Here is a 13,063-nt window from a genome sequence, read left to right on the forward strand (position 1 = left end):
ACAGAGTTACTGCTTATTGACATTTGGGTAAACAAGTTCAAAAGTGGACCCAGAGCAGTTAGCTTCACATATTCAGGTGGTAAAGGAAAAATTCAGCTGGAAACTGTAAGTTCACCAAGTTTATATCTAGCCGATTATTTTATTCTAATTTTAACCTGTGGTAAGAAAAAAAAAAATAGACTGGATATTTTGAGTTCACTGTGTTTTTGTTCTTATGAATAACTGGCATATTACTTTGCCAAATGGCACTGTAAATCCATGATGGAAAACGTTATGCAGACCTCTTATTTCTCTTCAGAATAGATACAGCTCCTTACGGAAGAGAATACTTGATTTGAAACTGATGAAGTACAGAACTTAGGCACTTAAACTTATCATGTTTGTCCAATAATGAAGGGTGCTAAATGTGCAGGAAATAGCAACCTCATAATCCTAAATTACAGAGAGACAATCCACAGAAAGATTTTTTTTCATACTTAATACTTATATATGACATATTGTGGCTGGAAAAACTGTTGTGAACTGCATTATTCTAGATGGAGACAGACTGGAATGAATTCAGAGAAACAGCACAGGCTATGAAAAGGCTAAGATTTATCAAAAAACAAGATGTTTTATAGATAGCTTAATCCAGTGATGGTTGAGGGGCCTAAAAGCAGTCTTAAAGTAATGAGAGTGATAAGTGCTACAGAGAAAAACAGACTTGGTGCTATTAATGCAGTGGAATGTAATCAGGAGGATGGAACAAAATGGAATACGATAAATAACTTTACAATAGTGACATCTGCCAGGTCCTGGAACAGTTTTCCAAGGGTAGTAAATAACTCTTCACAAAGAGATCTAAAGTCGGGTTAAATAAAGGAGTATAAAAATACTGTAATAAGCAAGTGTACAATTGATACATAAACATTACAATTAAAAGAGACTCATAATGGTCTGAAGTAAATGTATTCACTTGCTGAGTGTTTGCATCCAGGTATTATTTTTGAGAAGTTTCTTGGAACAAGAAATAAACTGATCCTTTCAAAATGACTCTTTCAGTTTCGTATGTAATTGGAATCATCTGTAACATTTGGCTGTTGAACAAAACCTAATATATACTGATTACACTTTACTTGGAAGATCTCCAAACATTCTGCTTAAAAAAAAAAAAAAAAAAAAAAAAGAAAAATATTTGGTATTTTTCTTCTACATGTGTTTTTTCCAACTGTTAACTTGAAACTGTGCCTTCTCAAGAAATATAACGGGATGCAGACAGCATGCTATGAAGCAGGTTGTCTAGGAATATGTGCTGTGTTTCACCTCAGAGATTAAGAAACTTATATTTAGATGTTTACATCTACATGTCTACAAGGAACTGTGACCCATCTCCCATTGCATTCTGTGGATGTCCAGTTAACATAATCGGTGGAGTCTAGAAAATATGTGTTTTCTACAACACAACCTTCAAAACTCCCCAGGCTCTGTTGGTTTTCCTAGTTGATTCAGTTGCCTAAAGATAGGGTCTAGTGCCATTTAGGATGAATCTACACAGAAATGGTGGCCCTTACAGAGGATATACACGCGTATGGACTAGCAACTGGTTATCAGATGGGAAAAGGAATCTCAAATGCCCTTGATGCAAAAACATGCTACCTTGATGCCTATATTAAGGTAACTGAATTAAACCCCAACTAAATGTAAGGGGATCATGGGCACCTGCTTTACATATAGACACAAACACTGAGATTTCAGATTTTTTGATCTGAATGCCGCCAAAACCCACCATTAATAAAAAAAATTAAGATAAAAATCGTGGCGTTCCTAACAAGTGCACAGATTTTGACATAGGTAACAAGTTTTTCAACATGTAGGTTTGTTTCTTTCAGCAGACTTTTTGGGATGTTCAGTTTAAGATGTGAACTTCTCATGATTTCTCAGCTGGTCTTAGAAGAGAGATTATAGGGCTATCAATAACAAAACAGTGTATTCTTAGAGGAAAGAAAGAGAATCCGTGGAGATATATTTAAATCACAATACTGTACTGTTTGGATTTTCCCCAAAATCCTAGCTTGTGTGGTATCTGAGGGGTATATCACATGAGAAGAGATTGTGAGAGATCACATTACTTGGCCTTCTGGCAGTTACTGACCCTTTGAAATGTGTAGCCAAATAAAATACTGAGTTGCATGTTGTTGATGTCTGTCACGGAGATTTGAACCATCATCCCTCGTGGAGGAGGTTATAGCTGCGAAAATGACAAGATGGCTTCTGTCTTACAGAGCTACGCTGGATGGCCATCTCACAACTCAGCATAAGCTGTCTGTTCTCATGTGCTTTGCAGGCTTCACAGTGAAAGTTGGTTTCAAAAGGAAAGGTTGTGGAGTCTCCATCCTTGGAGATACTCAAAAGCCTTCTGGACGTAGTCCTAAGCAACCAGCTCTAGGTGGCCCTGCTTGAGCAGGGGGTTGGACTAGGTGACCTCTAGAGGTCCCTTCCAACCTCAATCATTCTGAGAATCTCTGAAGAGGCGAGTAAAGAACCACAAAAATACTTTGAACATACGTACAAATAAATTTCTGGTGTGCAAAACATATCCTGGAAAAAAAATCTCAGATGAGATCACTTGAAAATGAAACCAATAGATAAAGAGGTTTGTCCTCACTGCCTGCTTAGAGGTTTGTATCAACTCGTTAATACTGAATGAAAAGATAAATATCCTCCATGAAAGACTCTGAGATCGAAACAGGCTGTTTGCTTCATGTGATAGAAAAGGAGTGAGGCAAGATAATCAAAGGAGAACATCATTAACTCCCAGTTAAGTAAAGGTGGAGGAAAATTCAGGATGTGTAGTAGCAAGGTAAGATTGAGCAGATTAATATCTGAGACAAAAGATACAAGATGATAAGATCCCAAATGAGATCTTCCCTTCTGTGGATGGACAGAAAAAGTAATTTCCAATTATGGATTAACTAGGGCAAGGGGACATGGCTAATGACCTGACAGCCTTTCCCGATAACATGGAAACTTTGAAAACTATGAAACTTGCAGCTTATCTCTAGTCCCTCAAAGGGAGGTCAAAAGAAGAAGCCACACCGAGCAGGATGAGAATTCAGAGTGGACAGATCTGTGTGCCACCCGCACAGCTGGAAAATGAGACTATGCAGAGTTAAGATATAGCAGGGGTAACATGAGGTAAGTGGTGATGTGAGTCATTCTGACACACCATTAATTATGTTTCCAACCCTGGAATGAGATTGTGTCAGTCCTGTGTGTTTTTCAAGGTGGAAAGTGCTAGCACAAGCCTGTGTGTGTGTCAGAGGGGCTTCCAAAGGGAATGATGTGAGGCTGAAGTGATTCCTTATGGCCAAGTTACATTTCTTCCTCTCCTGGTAAGAGAAACAGTAATGGATAAATGTTCACTGAGTGCAGTGTAAAGCTTGGGATCCACCTCACCTTTAGCCATCTGAAAATGAAGGAGCAGATTCCTCTCTAGAGAGAAGCTGGTACTTCCAGGGACTGTTTTGCGTCACCTGTTTTGGACACTGTGCTGGGATAGGGTGCGTTACCATCTGACCGTGTTGATCTTTATCTACTATCAATCGAAGGGGCCCACACAACTTTCGTACACCTGGGTATTGATTTTACATTTCCAGACATCACTAGTTAGCCATTTAAGCTATGATTTACCATTTTTACCATTTTTACCATCTTTACCATTGGGTAGCTGAGATATTCACATAAGGCTGGAAGATATGACAGAGGGACAGCACAAGGAGACCCTGTATTTCTGGCATAGCTGCCGGAGACCAGACAAGAGACTGCAATGCATAAAATGGTGCCAGATAATTAAGTTTAGGCAGAAGAATTGCACCATGTACTGGTCTGCTGACTGACTCCCCATGTACTGGTCTGCTGACTGACTCCCCAGAGTCCACTGACTGTGCTGTCTCAATTCATTGGGCAATATGAAGTTTCCATGCAGTGCGTTCCTGATATAAGCCTGCTAATCCACCAGCATTTTTCTAACCCCATGTCACAGTGACTGATGTTGAGGGGTTCTTTGTTTTATTTTACAATAATATTGCAGTGATAATGGTGTTTAATATTTTGCTTCACTCCTACAGAATTATCTAATTCTCAGAGATCACAAGTGTGGAAAGTGGTCCTAAAGCATCAAAAGTCTTGCACAGGCTCTGTGTCCTTTAACACACAACTGTAAAGAAGCATGAGGCAAACCAGGAAGTTTTCAAACCAGAATCAAAGACAGTGTTGCAAGTCTTTCCATTTTCTCGTTTCCACCTCTGTAAACTGAATATACAACTGCTCTTGGGTAAGACTTCCCCGTCTGCTACTGATGGGAAACATATGTGCAGAAAATACACTGGAGAAACAGTTCAAGAACATGTTATTCTAGGAGAAACATTATTTATGCGATCCTGCCAAAGATATCACAGCTTTAGGTAATTGGCAGTATATGAGCTCTCTGAGCAATTCAGTACCCACCACTGTGTAAGCAAAAGTTCCTGTAAGTATAAAAGTTCTTTATCATTTAGGACTCTGCATTATGTGTTATTCTCCTCTTCTTTCATAGGTTTTTCTGATTAGAGTGAGCCTCTCTGAGCATTTATCCTGGAAAATCCAATGCAAATGAACATTAAGAAGATCAACAGTTTCAGCTGGACCTCAACTACATTGTGAGACACTGAGGCCCCCACCTCTCAAGTGCCCCAATTCCTGTCCTTGCCACGAATGAAACCCATAACACTGGAATTGCTGGAGAGTTTTGGGGTATTGCTGAGCACAGGGAAGGACAGGAGTGTGAGCCTTGAACTCCAGCCATTCCTCACCCACTCTCCAGACCATGTGGACACAGCACAGTGAGCCAGGGAAGTAATTTCACCAGTTGCTTGTTCAGCAAGTCTGATTTGTAACTATAGCTTTTGGCATAAAGATTCATAAAGATAATTTTGGAAACTTCTGTGTGAGTCAAAGTGTTTCTCTTCATGTCAATAATCCTGAAGGAACCAAATGGTCCAGGTGTCCATGAGCTGCTGGCCACCTTGCAAAGAGTATGAAGGGATGATATGGAGTTTTTTGGACTTTCCCAAGACTGCTGCAGATTGCACATGAGTTCAAAAGAGTCAAGAGATAAGAAGAGACTACGGAACACACAAACATTAGGAAGGTTGGAAAAAGCAAAGTGTATCCTCAAAACCTGAAGGAATAGATAAAACTTTTGAAGAGAACAGTCTGCAAGAACCTGCCACAGGAAAAGTTACAGACATGGATACAGAGGAGGGAATGGAGAAATTATTTAGCTTAAACTCAGTAGACGTCATACAGAACTAAAAAGGCCTCCAGGACTGGGTAGGAAAGACAGATTATCCTTGTACTAAAATAATAAAGATTGTATATTAAAAAATGGAAAAACTAGACAGAATGTTGTTCAATGAGCCAACAGCAGTACAGTTATCTGTTCCCCTGATAAGGAAATGAAGGACCCTTCATCAAGAATAAACAAGATCATGTGGTCAGCAGAAGACATACTTTTGGAAGTGATTTATCATGTCAACCAATGACTTTACATTATCCAGTTTGCCAGAACCTGTCAAGTTCTCAGGGCTTCAGGAAAGCACCTGAGAGAGAAAAAGCTAAAAGTAATCTTGATCCCACACTATCTAATGCTTAGGAACAACCCCATGAAAATACATCTTTGTGCGTTCAGATTTGGGGTATCACAGCAAAGGTAGATTAGTAAATAATCAATAGGACAAGAATGACTAAATAGATACAGTCCAATCAAATTTGTTTTAATAAAGTCAAACTGAGGCTAAAATGTCTGGGAGACAAGACTACAGGTTCTCTGCGTGGGAGGGGAGGAATTAATCTGGCAAGTGGCAAATTAAGTATTGATAACTGTTTCAACATGAACTATTACCAAAAAAAAAAATGAAAAAAGACAAGTGAATCTTTTGGGTGTACAGGGGGAACATTTAGTAGAAGACAGGAAATGACTTTGCCTCTATAAACTACATTATTTAAAACATTTGTTAGATGATGTATCCAGCTCTGGAGTATACAGTTCAGAAAAGACATCTAAACAATGGAGAGAGTTCAAAGGAGAACTGCAAATACAATCCATGGCAGGAAAACAAATCTTTCATTATGAAGCCTAAGAAGCTTAGTTTTTTCAGCTTGTTGCAAGGAAGGCTGAGGCACAATGCAATCTGATGAAAACACCTCCTGGTTCACAACCTTAAGCTGTCCCAGTGGCTCTACCTGGAATTATCATCTCCATGTCTTCGAGAAGGCTGGAGAAATCTTGTAGCAGGCTTAATAAGTGACTCTCCAGTAGATGAAAGCAGGAAATGAAAATAAACACTAGTGTGCTGATACCTTGAAGTATTAGAATTCAACTATGTTTTGGGATAGGGTAAGGCACCAGATATTTCTGTCCAAATTTTAACATCTTATTGGATGTTCAGGCTGTCCAGATGGCAGGAGATATTCTAGAGATAGCCATCTACTTTCTGTGCCCACAGTACAACCCTAACATCCCTTGATTTTTAGGAGTAGAAGGCATAGAAGGCATCAAATGTAAACAAAATACTGCAGACTGCCAATTCTTTGGAAAACAGCATCTGAAATATTTTTGAAGAACAGGCTTTTAATTGGTGTGAAACTGTTCAGCTTGCATATTTAGTGCACATCTCAGCCCCATTTCAGGCTCCTTACATTGCACAGAGAGAGAGGAAGAAAGATTGAGGGCTACACTTGGTATAACTATTATTTTAAATAACTTGAATTGCGGTCTGTCAGTCCCAGTGCCTGTCATGGTGTGTCAGCTGGGCTAGGGGAACTGATCTTTTCAGCCATTGTAATTCATTGTCCATAAAAGCCAAAATGATTATAACAATTTGATCACCTCTGCATGATTACAAAATGATGGAGACCTATGCCATGGTTGGTCTTACACCTACATGATGCTAAAAGGACTGTCATCTGGAAGGCATGCTTGATATTCCCAGAGGCCCAGTGCAATCTTGATTTTGGGGGCAGCTGTTTAGCAAGACCTGCTGAGCTTCAGCTGATGTTGTATCTCAGACAATTTGTGCAACAACTTTACCAGCCAGAACTGCCTGCATATGCAAGCAACAAAGTCCAGCTGTTCCTTTTTCATTTCCCTTGAGGTTCCATCTCTCAGATAAACTGACATTTTTCCTTACACCAGATTCAATCTTACCATAATTCTAATATGAAGTATATGAGCCAAACTTGATAATTTGCTTGATTATTAGTTTTACCTTCCTAGCTCTTTACCTGTCTGGATCTATGGCGGTGGATAACCAAAGAAAAGAGTCACACCCCAGTCCAGATCTGCAGCTGCTTTGCCAATAGAAATGCCACTGCTCTGTGGCAGCGGCAACTGTCCCTGACTTTTAAGGAGTCCAGCTGTGCCTTGAGAAGCTTTGGAGGCTTTGAATTCCAGAACAATCAATATAAGAAGCCCCCATAGCTACTGCTTCTATTCATGTTGTTGATCCACTAGTTGAAGCTACGTGCTTAACCAAAACCAGACAAATTCTATTATTTGTATCACCTTTCAGAATGCAGAAAATCATCCAGTCTCTCTCTTCTTTTCCTCCCACCATTGATTCAGTCACTACAAGAAAGTGAATTAATTACTGGGGCAGACTTAATTTATGCAACACTGTTTAGGCTCTGTTGCTTACCTGTGGTGCAAATAACCAGCTGAGCAGAGACACATCCCTCCAGGACACACATCTTTCTCAGCTCAAATTCTGAAATCCCTGGTCATTATACATATTTCCATATCAGATGGCTCCTTCTTCCACAGGTTGGAGCAGATTAGCGGGCAGGGGGTCTAAATGTTTGCCTCGGAAATCCCTTGGAAGCTGGAAGTCAAATCCTGAGTAGTTCTGCTGGATGCCACCAGACTAGGGGTGTTCTCACCTTTCTTTCAGGCCAACCAAAGGCACTTGGTAGGAAATTCCCATCTCCCCTCCTGCCCAGCAAAGGCAAAAAGGAGATCCAGAGCCACCACATGCGAAGAAAGTGAACTTCCATCCAGTTCCATGATGGTCTGATCCAACTCTCATGCAAATCAACTCTTCCTTCTTATATCAATGGGAGACGAATGTTGACACAGTCTTCTCCCTTTTCTCCTTGTCCTAGAGCTAGTGGATACACTATCCCACATTATGGCAGAAATCTTGTTGGAGTGAGACTTGTTGTGTGAGGGAAAGGTCTGCTATCTGAAATGAACTAGACAGCTGTCTGCTTTTTCCTGTTTTGTCCTTGTTCAGAAAGTCTTAGCCACTGAATGTCATCCTTCCTCCTACTTTTCCTCCCTCCCTGAAGACACACAAGTCTTCCTGCCATATAATCCATGTGACAAAGTGGAAATGCAGAGCAGCGACGAATCTCTAAAGCCTACAAACTGCAATTCGCTCAAAAGCAGCTCATTTAAGCCACTCTCCCTGTTAACAGGCATTCAGATTTAAAAATTACATGCTCACTGATGACTTGATTTTACTTAGGTTTTGCCTTACAAGCCTTGCTTCTCAGAATGTCTTCTTTCTTTTAAAGGAATCTTGTGGCATAAGGCAATGTTTTTGTCTTTCTTTTTATTTCACTTTCTGGGAATCTAACAGATCAATGCAAAATTTATGTGGCTATATGCTCTAATTGGCAAAACAGTAATGAGCACATACAAAGACAGTGTTTGAACCACTCACAGGTATTCTGATAGTCCCACTGGAAGAAACAGCTTGGAAAACTGCGTGATGTAACAACACACACACACTTTCACAGAAGAATATAAATACTTAGTCTGGAATTACTGAGAGCTCTGCAAACCCCGGTGGGAGATATAATTATCATAGCCTTCATTGAATGAAGGGAATGAATGCACAAATTAAGGGTGTGGCCCAGCTCTCTTTATGCCACATTAGCCATAGTGGCTTCCTCTCAAGCTGTCTTTTACCATCCGTTAAAGGAAAGTTTCTACCCAGCTAGCTGAGACACACCACCACACAATGTGCCCATTTGTATTCTATTTCTGTCCAAGTCAAAGGGGTTTTATTTTAAGTCACTGCCTTGTGAGCACGTTTGAGTCTCCTCTGAACATAGACCCTGACCCCAATTTACCTGTGGGATAGGGACTGTCCAGTGCAGGCATGGCAATAGATACAGGCATATCTTGAACCCCTACAGCAAGCTCTAGAAAAGCACATTTTGTGTCAGAATCACTGTTTTATGTCCTGCTGCGGCATCAATGAACCAGTGTGAACACACTCAGTGAGGTGCTAGTGTGCCTTACAGAGTACAAACCTGCATGAGCTTAACTCATGACTCTTATTTCGTTATAACATCAGGAAGAGATGGAAAAATAGGAGGGAATATGATAGGGACCATTCATTACTGGTGAGATGAGAATGGGAACACAACCATAAAAAACCTGACATTGGGAAGGCCAAAACTTTTAATGCTTCCTACATCTCAGCTTTGCTTCTCTGAAGGAAAGCTGGGACCTAATATAATTTATAGACTTTCTTTCTTTTTCAGTTGTGCATCTCAGACTACTTCTGCAGCAACTTAGCTCATCTCGTTTTTGGCAAACTTTCTAGATAGACTCCACGGTTCTGCACATTAATGTTTTCCTGAAAGGAAGGAAAATGGTTGTCCCTATAAATATTCATATCATGAGTGTGAACTTATTTAGAATTACAACTGCAAGGAATAATTAATCTCTCCCAATCTGTTTTTATTTAATTTTATTTTTTTACATTCAGATAGGATCCCAAGTTGTAATGATGGTAAGATATTTGCAATGATCGTTATCATGTAGGGAGGTAGTTGAAGGTTACTCACTATGTTTTTCACTTTTAATTAATTGGCTCCAATGCTTATGTCTTTGCTGGTGTCCTCATGTTCTCATTTAGAGATAAAACAAGCCACAATGAAGGGCAACTCTTGCTTGTGATGCTGGCTTCTAACGAACAGGATTTTCAACCCAGAAAGAAAAAAAGGATCTGTTTGAGAAAAATGAGGAAGAAGGATGAAAAGGACAAAAGGTGAAAGAGAAAGGGAGATGTGCTCAACCAGTGAGATGGCCACATATGGACTCACGTTGCAAGATGCTGGTGATCCCAAGGAGGACAAAGTTAGGTGCTCAGGAAAAGGGAATTAACGTACCTACGAGGCACAGGGATGAAACTGTGCCTTCAAAGGTGCACAAATGCTCATGGTTATTCCTCCTGAGTGTTCAGAAATGGGAAGACAGGTGATGCCTTCAATAAAAAGAGAGAGAAGACAGGTGATAGGAGAGCTTTATCACCAAAGATGCTTTAGGAGACCATGTCAGTGAACACAGAGAAGGAGTAGTGTGTGCAGTGCTGTGTTTTGGCTATGCTAGAGACAATCCCACCTCCACTCATTTGAGTATAAAGAAATACTTGAGCTTAAGCATATGGACAGCTTGAGGCTTGGATGAAGTTTCTCTGCCTGAGATCTTCACTGAAAGAGAGATTTATTTCACCTAGCTTGAGCCATCTAGAGGTTAAACACTGAGTTGAAGATGATCATCTGAGGTCCTTCTATAGATACTGGAGGAAGACAGACACTTTCTGAAAGTGATTTGTGTCCATCTTGATGTATGGCAAAGGAAAAGTAGGTCTTCAGAGTGGTGATCATTGCATTTCCTTTAAATCCACCCCTTTGATGAAAAGTACCGTTTAGAGTCATCAGCCCTTTCACATGGAGATCACAAGGGGATTTGCAGGATGCCAGTTATGGGACAAATGACTGTGCCCTCTTCTGCCATGGCTGTGCAAGCCCAAATGCTACTGAATGCAGTCAGTATAAATGTGAAAAAGGATAAATCTTAGCTAAAGGCCTTGTAGATATTTTGCATACTTGTGCCGGTATAACTGGGCAACATAGGTTTTCAGTTTGTAAAGTAACGGCGTAACAAGGCTCCTGAGGTTCAGTAGATTTGCTGGTGTGTGTGCTGGTTAATCATGTGCTAAATATAGTGTTTCCTGCTGAAATACAACCACCAGGAAACTGATTCAATCTGTAATAGTTCGTGTCCACAAGATTATAAACCATTCCCCATTGTAACTCATGTTTTTGTTACAACCTGAGTAGACAGATCTTCTTACTGCTTCCCAAGTGACAACCTGCTCTACACTTGTTTCTGGAGAAATATGGGAGGTCTTGGTAATAATTTGTGTCACAAACAAGCAGAGTAGTTTTACGTATCAAAGTTTACTTTGAAGTAAAGGTCTGGTCAACGTGGTCAATGGCGTCTCTGTTGTCTTGCATCCAAAGTGTACGTATAAACCTTATTAAAAAAAAAAAAAAAAAAGAGTCCATGAGTCAAGTGCCAAAAGTGCCTGTTTCTTTCCACTGACTGTGAGGGAAACAAGTGCAACTGACATAATGGTAGCTCTCTGAAGCCGGATGAGATGAATGCCACTGTTGCTAAGGATTTTTTTTTATTTTAAGAGTTATGCATAGCTGAGTTGCAATAGATAAGTTATCTCTTGACCTTAGTCAAACTTGGGGGTTTCTGTTCCTGTAAACAAAGGAGGACCAGTCAGGATTATGAAACTACAGTAAGCGCATGACTGTTGGAAAACTGCACCTGAGAGAGAGTTAGCAGTGGTTCATTGTCAAAACTGAGGATGTTAATGAGACAGTGGCTCTGCTAGGGTCTGGTTCTGGTGTGTTCTTTTCAATTGTTTTATGTCTTGAGTGATGGAGTAGCGAACAGGTGTTAAAGGTGCAACATTATTGAATTAAAAGGAACAGCAGTACTCTGGAGGTGCAAGATTAGAATTTAAGATGAACCTTGTGAAGTGTACGACTGGTCTGAAGTACAAAGGAGGTTATCCTACAGAGAAAATTCACAGTGTTATAATCATATATACACCAGGTAAAGAACCACATGTACAGAAGTCAAGAAGACCAAAAAAGGAACATTTGTAAGAAAATTAGTTGATTAGTCTAGGAAAAATAAGACTAATAATCCTTTAAAACCTCACACATTTTTGAGAGGAAGGGAATAAATTGTTTTCCAAGATGCATATTGTTGGGCTTTAACTACAACAAGGGAGATTTGGGAAATTTAGATATTAGGAAACCTTTCTAATGGTGAGCACTGGAATCAGTCATCTAAAGGGGATGATTCCATCCTTGAGGAAGGTCTTTAAGACAGACTAGATAAACTGCCGTCAGGAGTACTGTGAGTGTAATTGGAGATGCAGGAAAGACTAAGTAACTTCTCAAGACGATCCACTTACTATGAGGTTCTGCAGGGCATTCTGTAAGGCATACAAGTGCTCTGCCTACGATTACTTTGTTTTATTGCTTAATTTCTGCAGCCTGTATTAAGATGGTGAGTTACTTTGCTGCTGCAATGTGATCTCATAGATTTGACAAGTCCAGCTGACACTTCACAGACTGTGGCTGTGTGATAAACCTGACAAAGTTCACCTCAAGGTTTTTTCCTGCTTGGGAAATAGGTCACAAGTTTCACCTCAGGGTCTCCCTTTTATTTTCATATCAGCTTAACATCCAGTGCCCTATAACACTTGGCAGTTAAAAGAAATTCACTATTACAATGAAGTCTCTGATGTGGAATCAGCACCTCGGACTGTGCCAAAGACAAGCTGTGAGCCTGAGCAGCCAATCCATGGTGAAACAGAGCAGAGAGCATACGGCAATGATGAAATCTGGGTAGCAAAACTCAAGAAAATTACATAAAAAAGCCTGCTTCAAAACAACCAAATAATCAGCATTGTTCCAGTGGAGCTTTGCAACTTATAGCTGTAGAAGTTTGGACCTGATTTCTCCTGCACGTTAAAAAAAGCCAGTGAACAGTGATCCATACTGAAAACTTTCCTATAGCAATTACAATGGTTTATTCACCTCCTCTGTTTGTAATGAACTACCAAGGCTTTCATTAGCACAGTCACTGATGTGTCATGCCCAGTATTCCTGGCAGACTTGTTATTTATGTAACACAATGTGCAGGGCAAAAGAAAAGACGAAA

This window comes from Leptosomus discolor, chromosome 6 (assembly GCF_034619465.1).
Source record: "Leptosomus discolor isolate bLepDis1 chromosome 6, bLepDis1.hap2, whole genome shotgun sequence".
NCBI classification, from domain to species: Eukaryota; Metazoa; Chordata; class Aves; order Leptosomiformes; family Leptosomidae; genus Leptosomus; species Leptosomus discolor.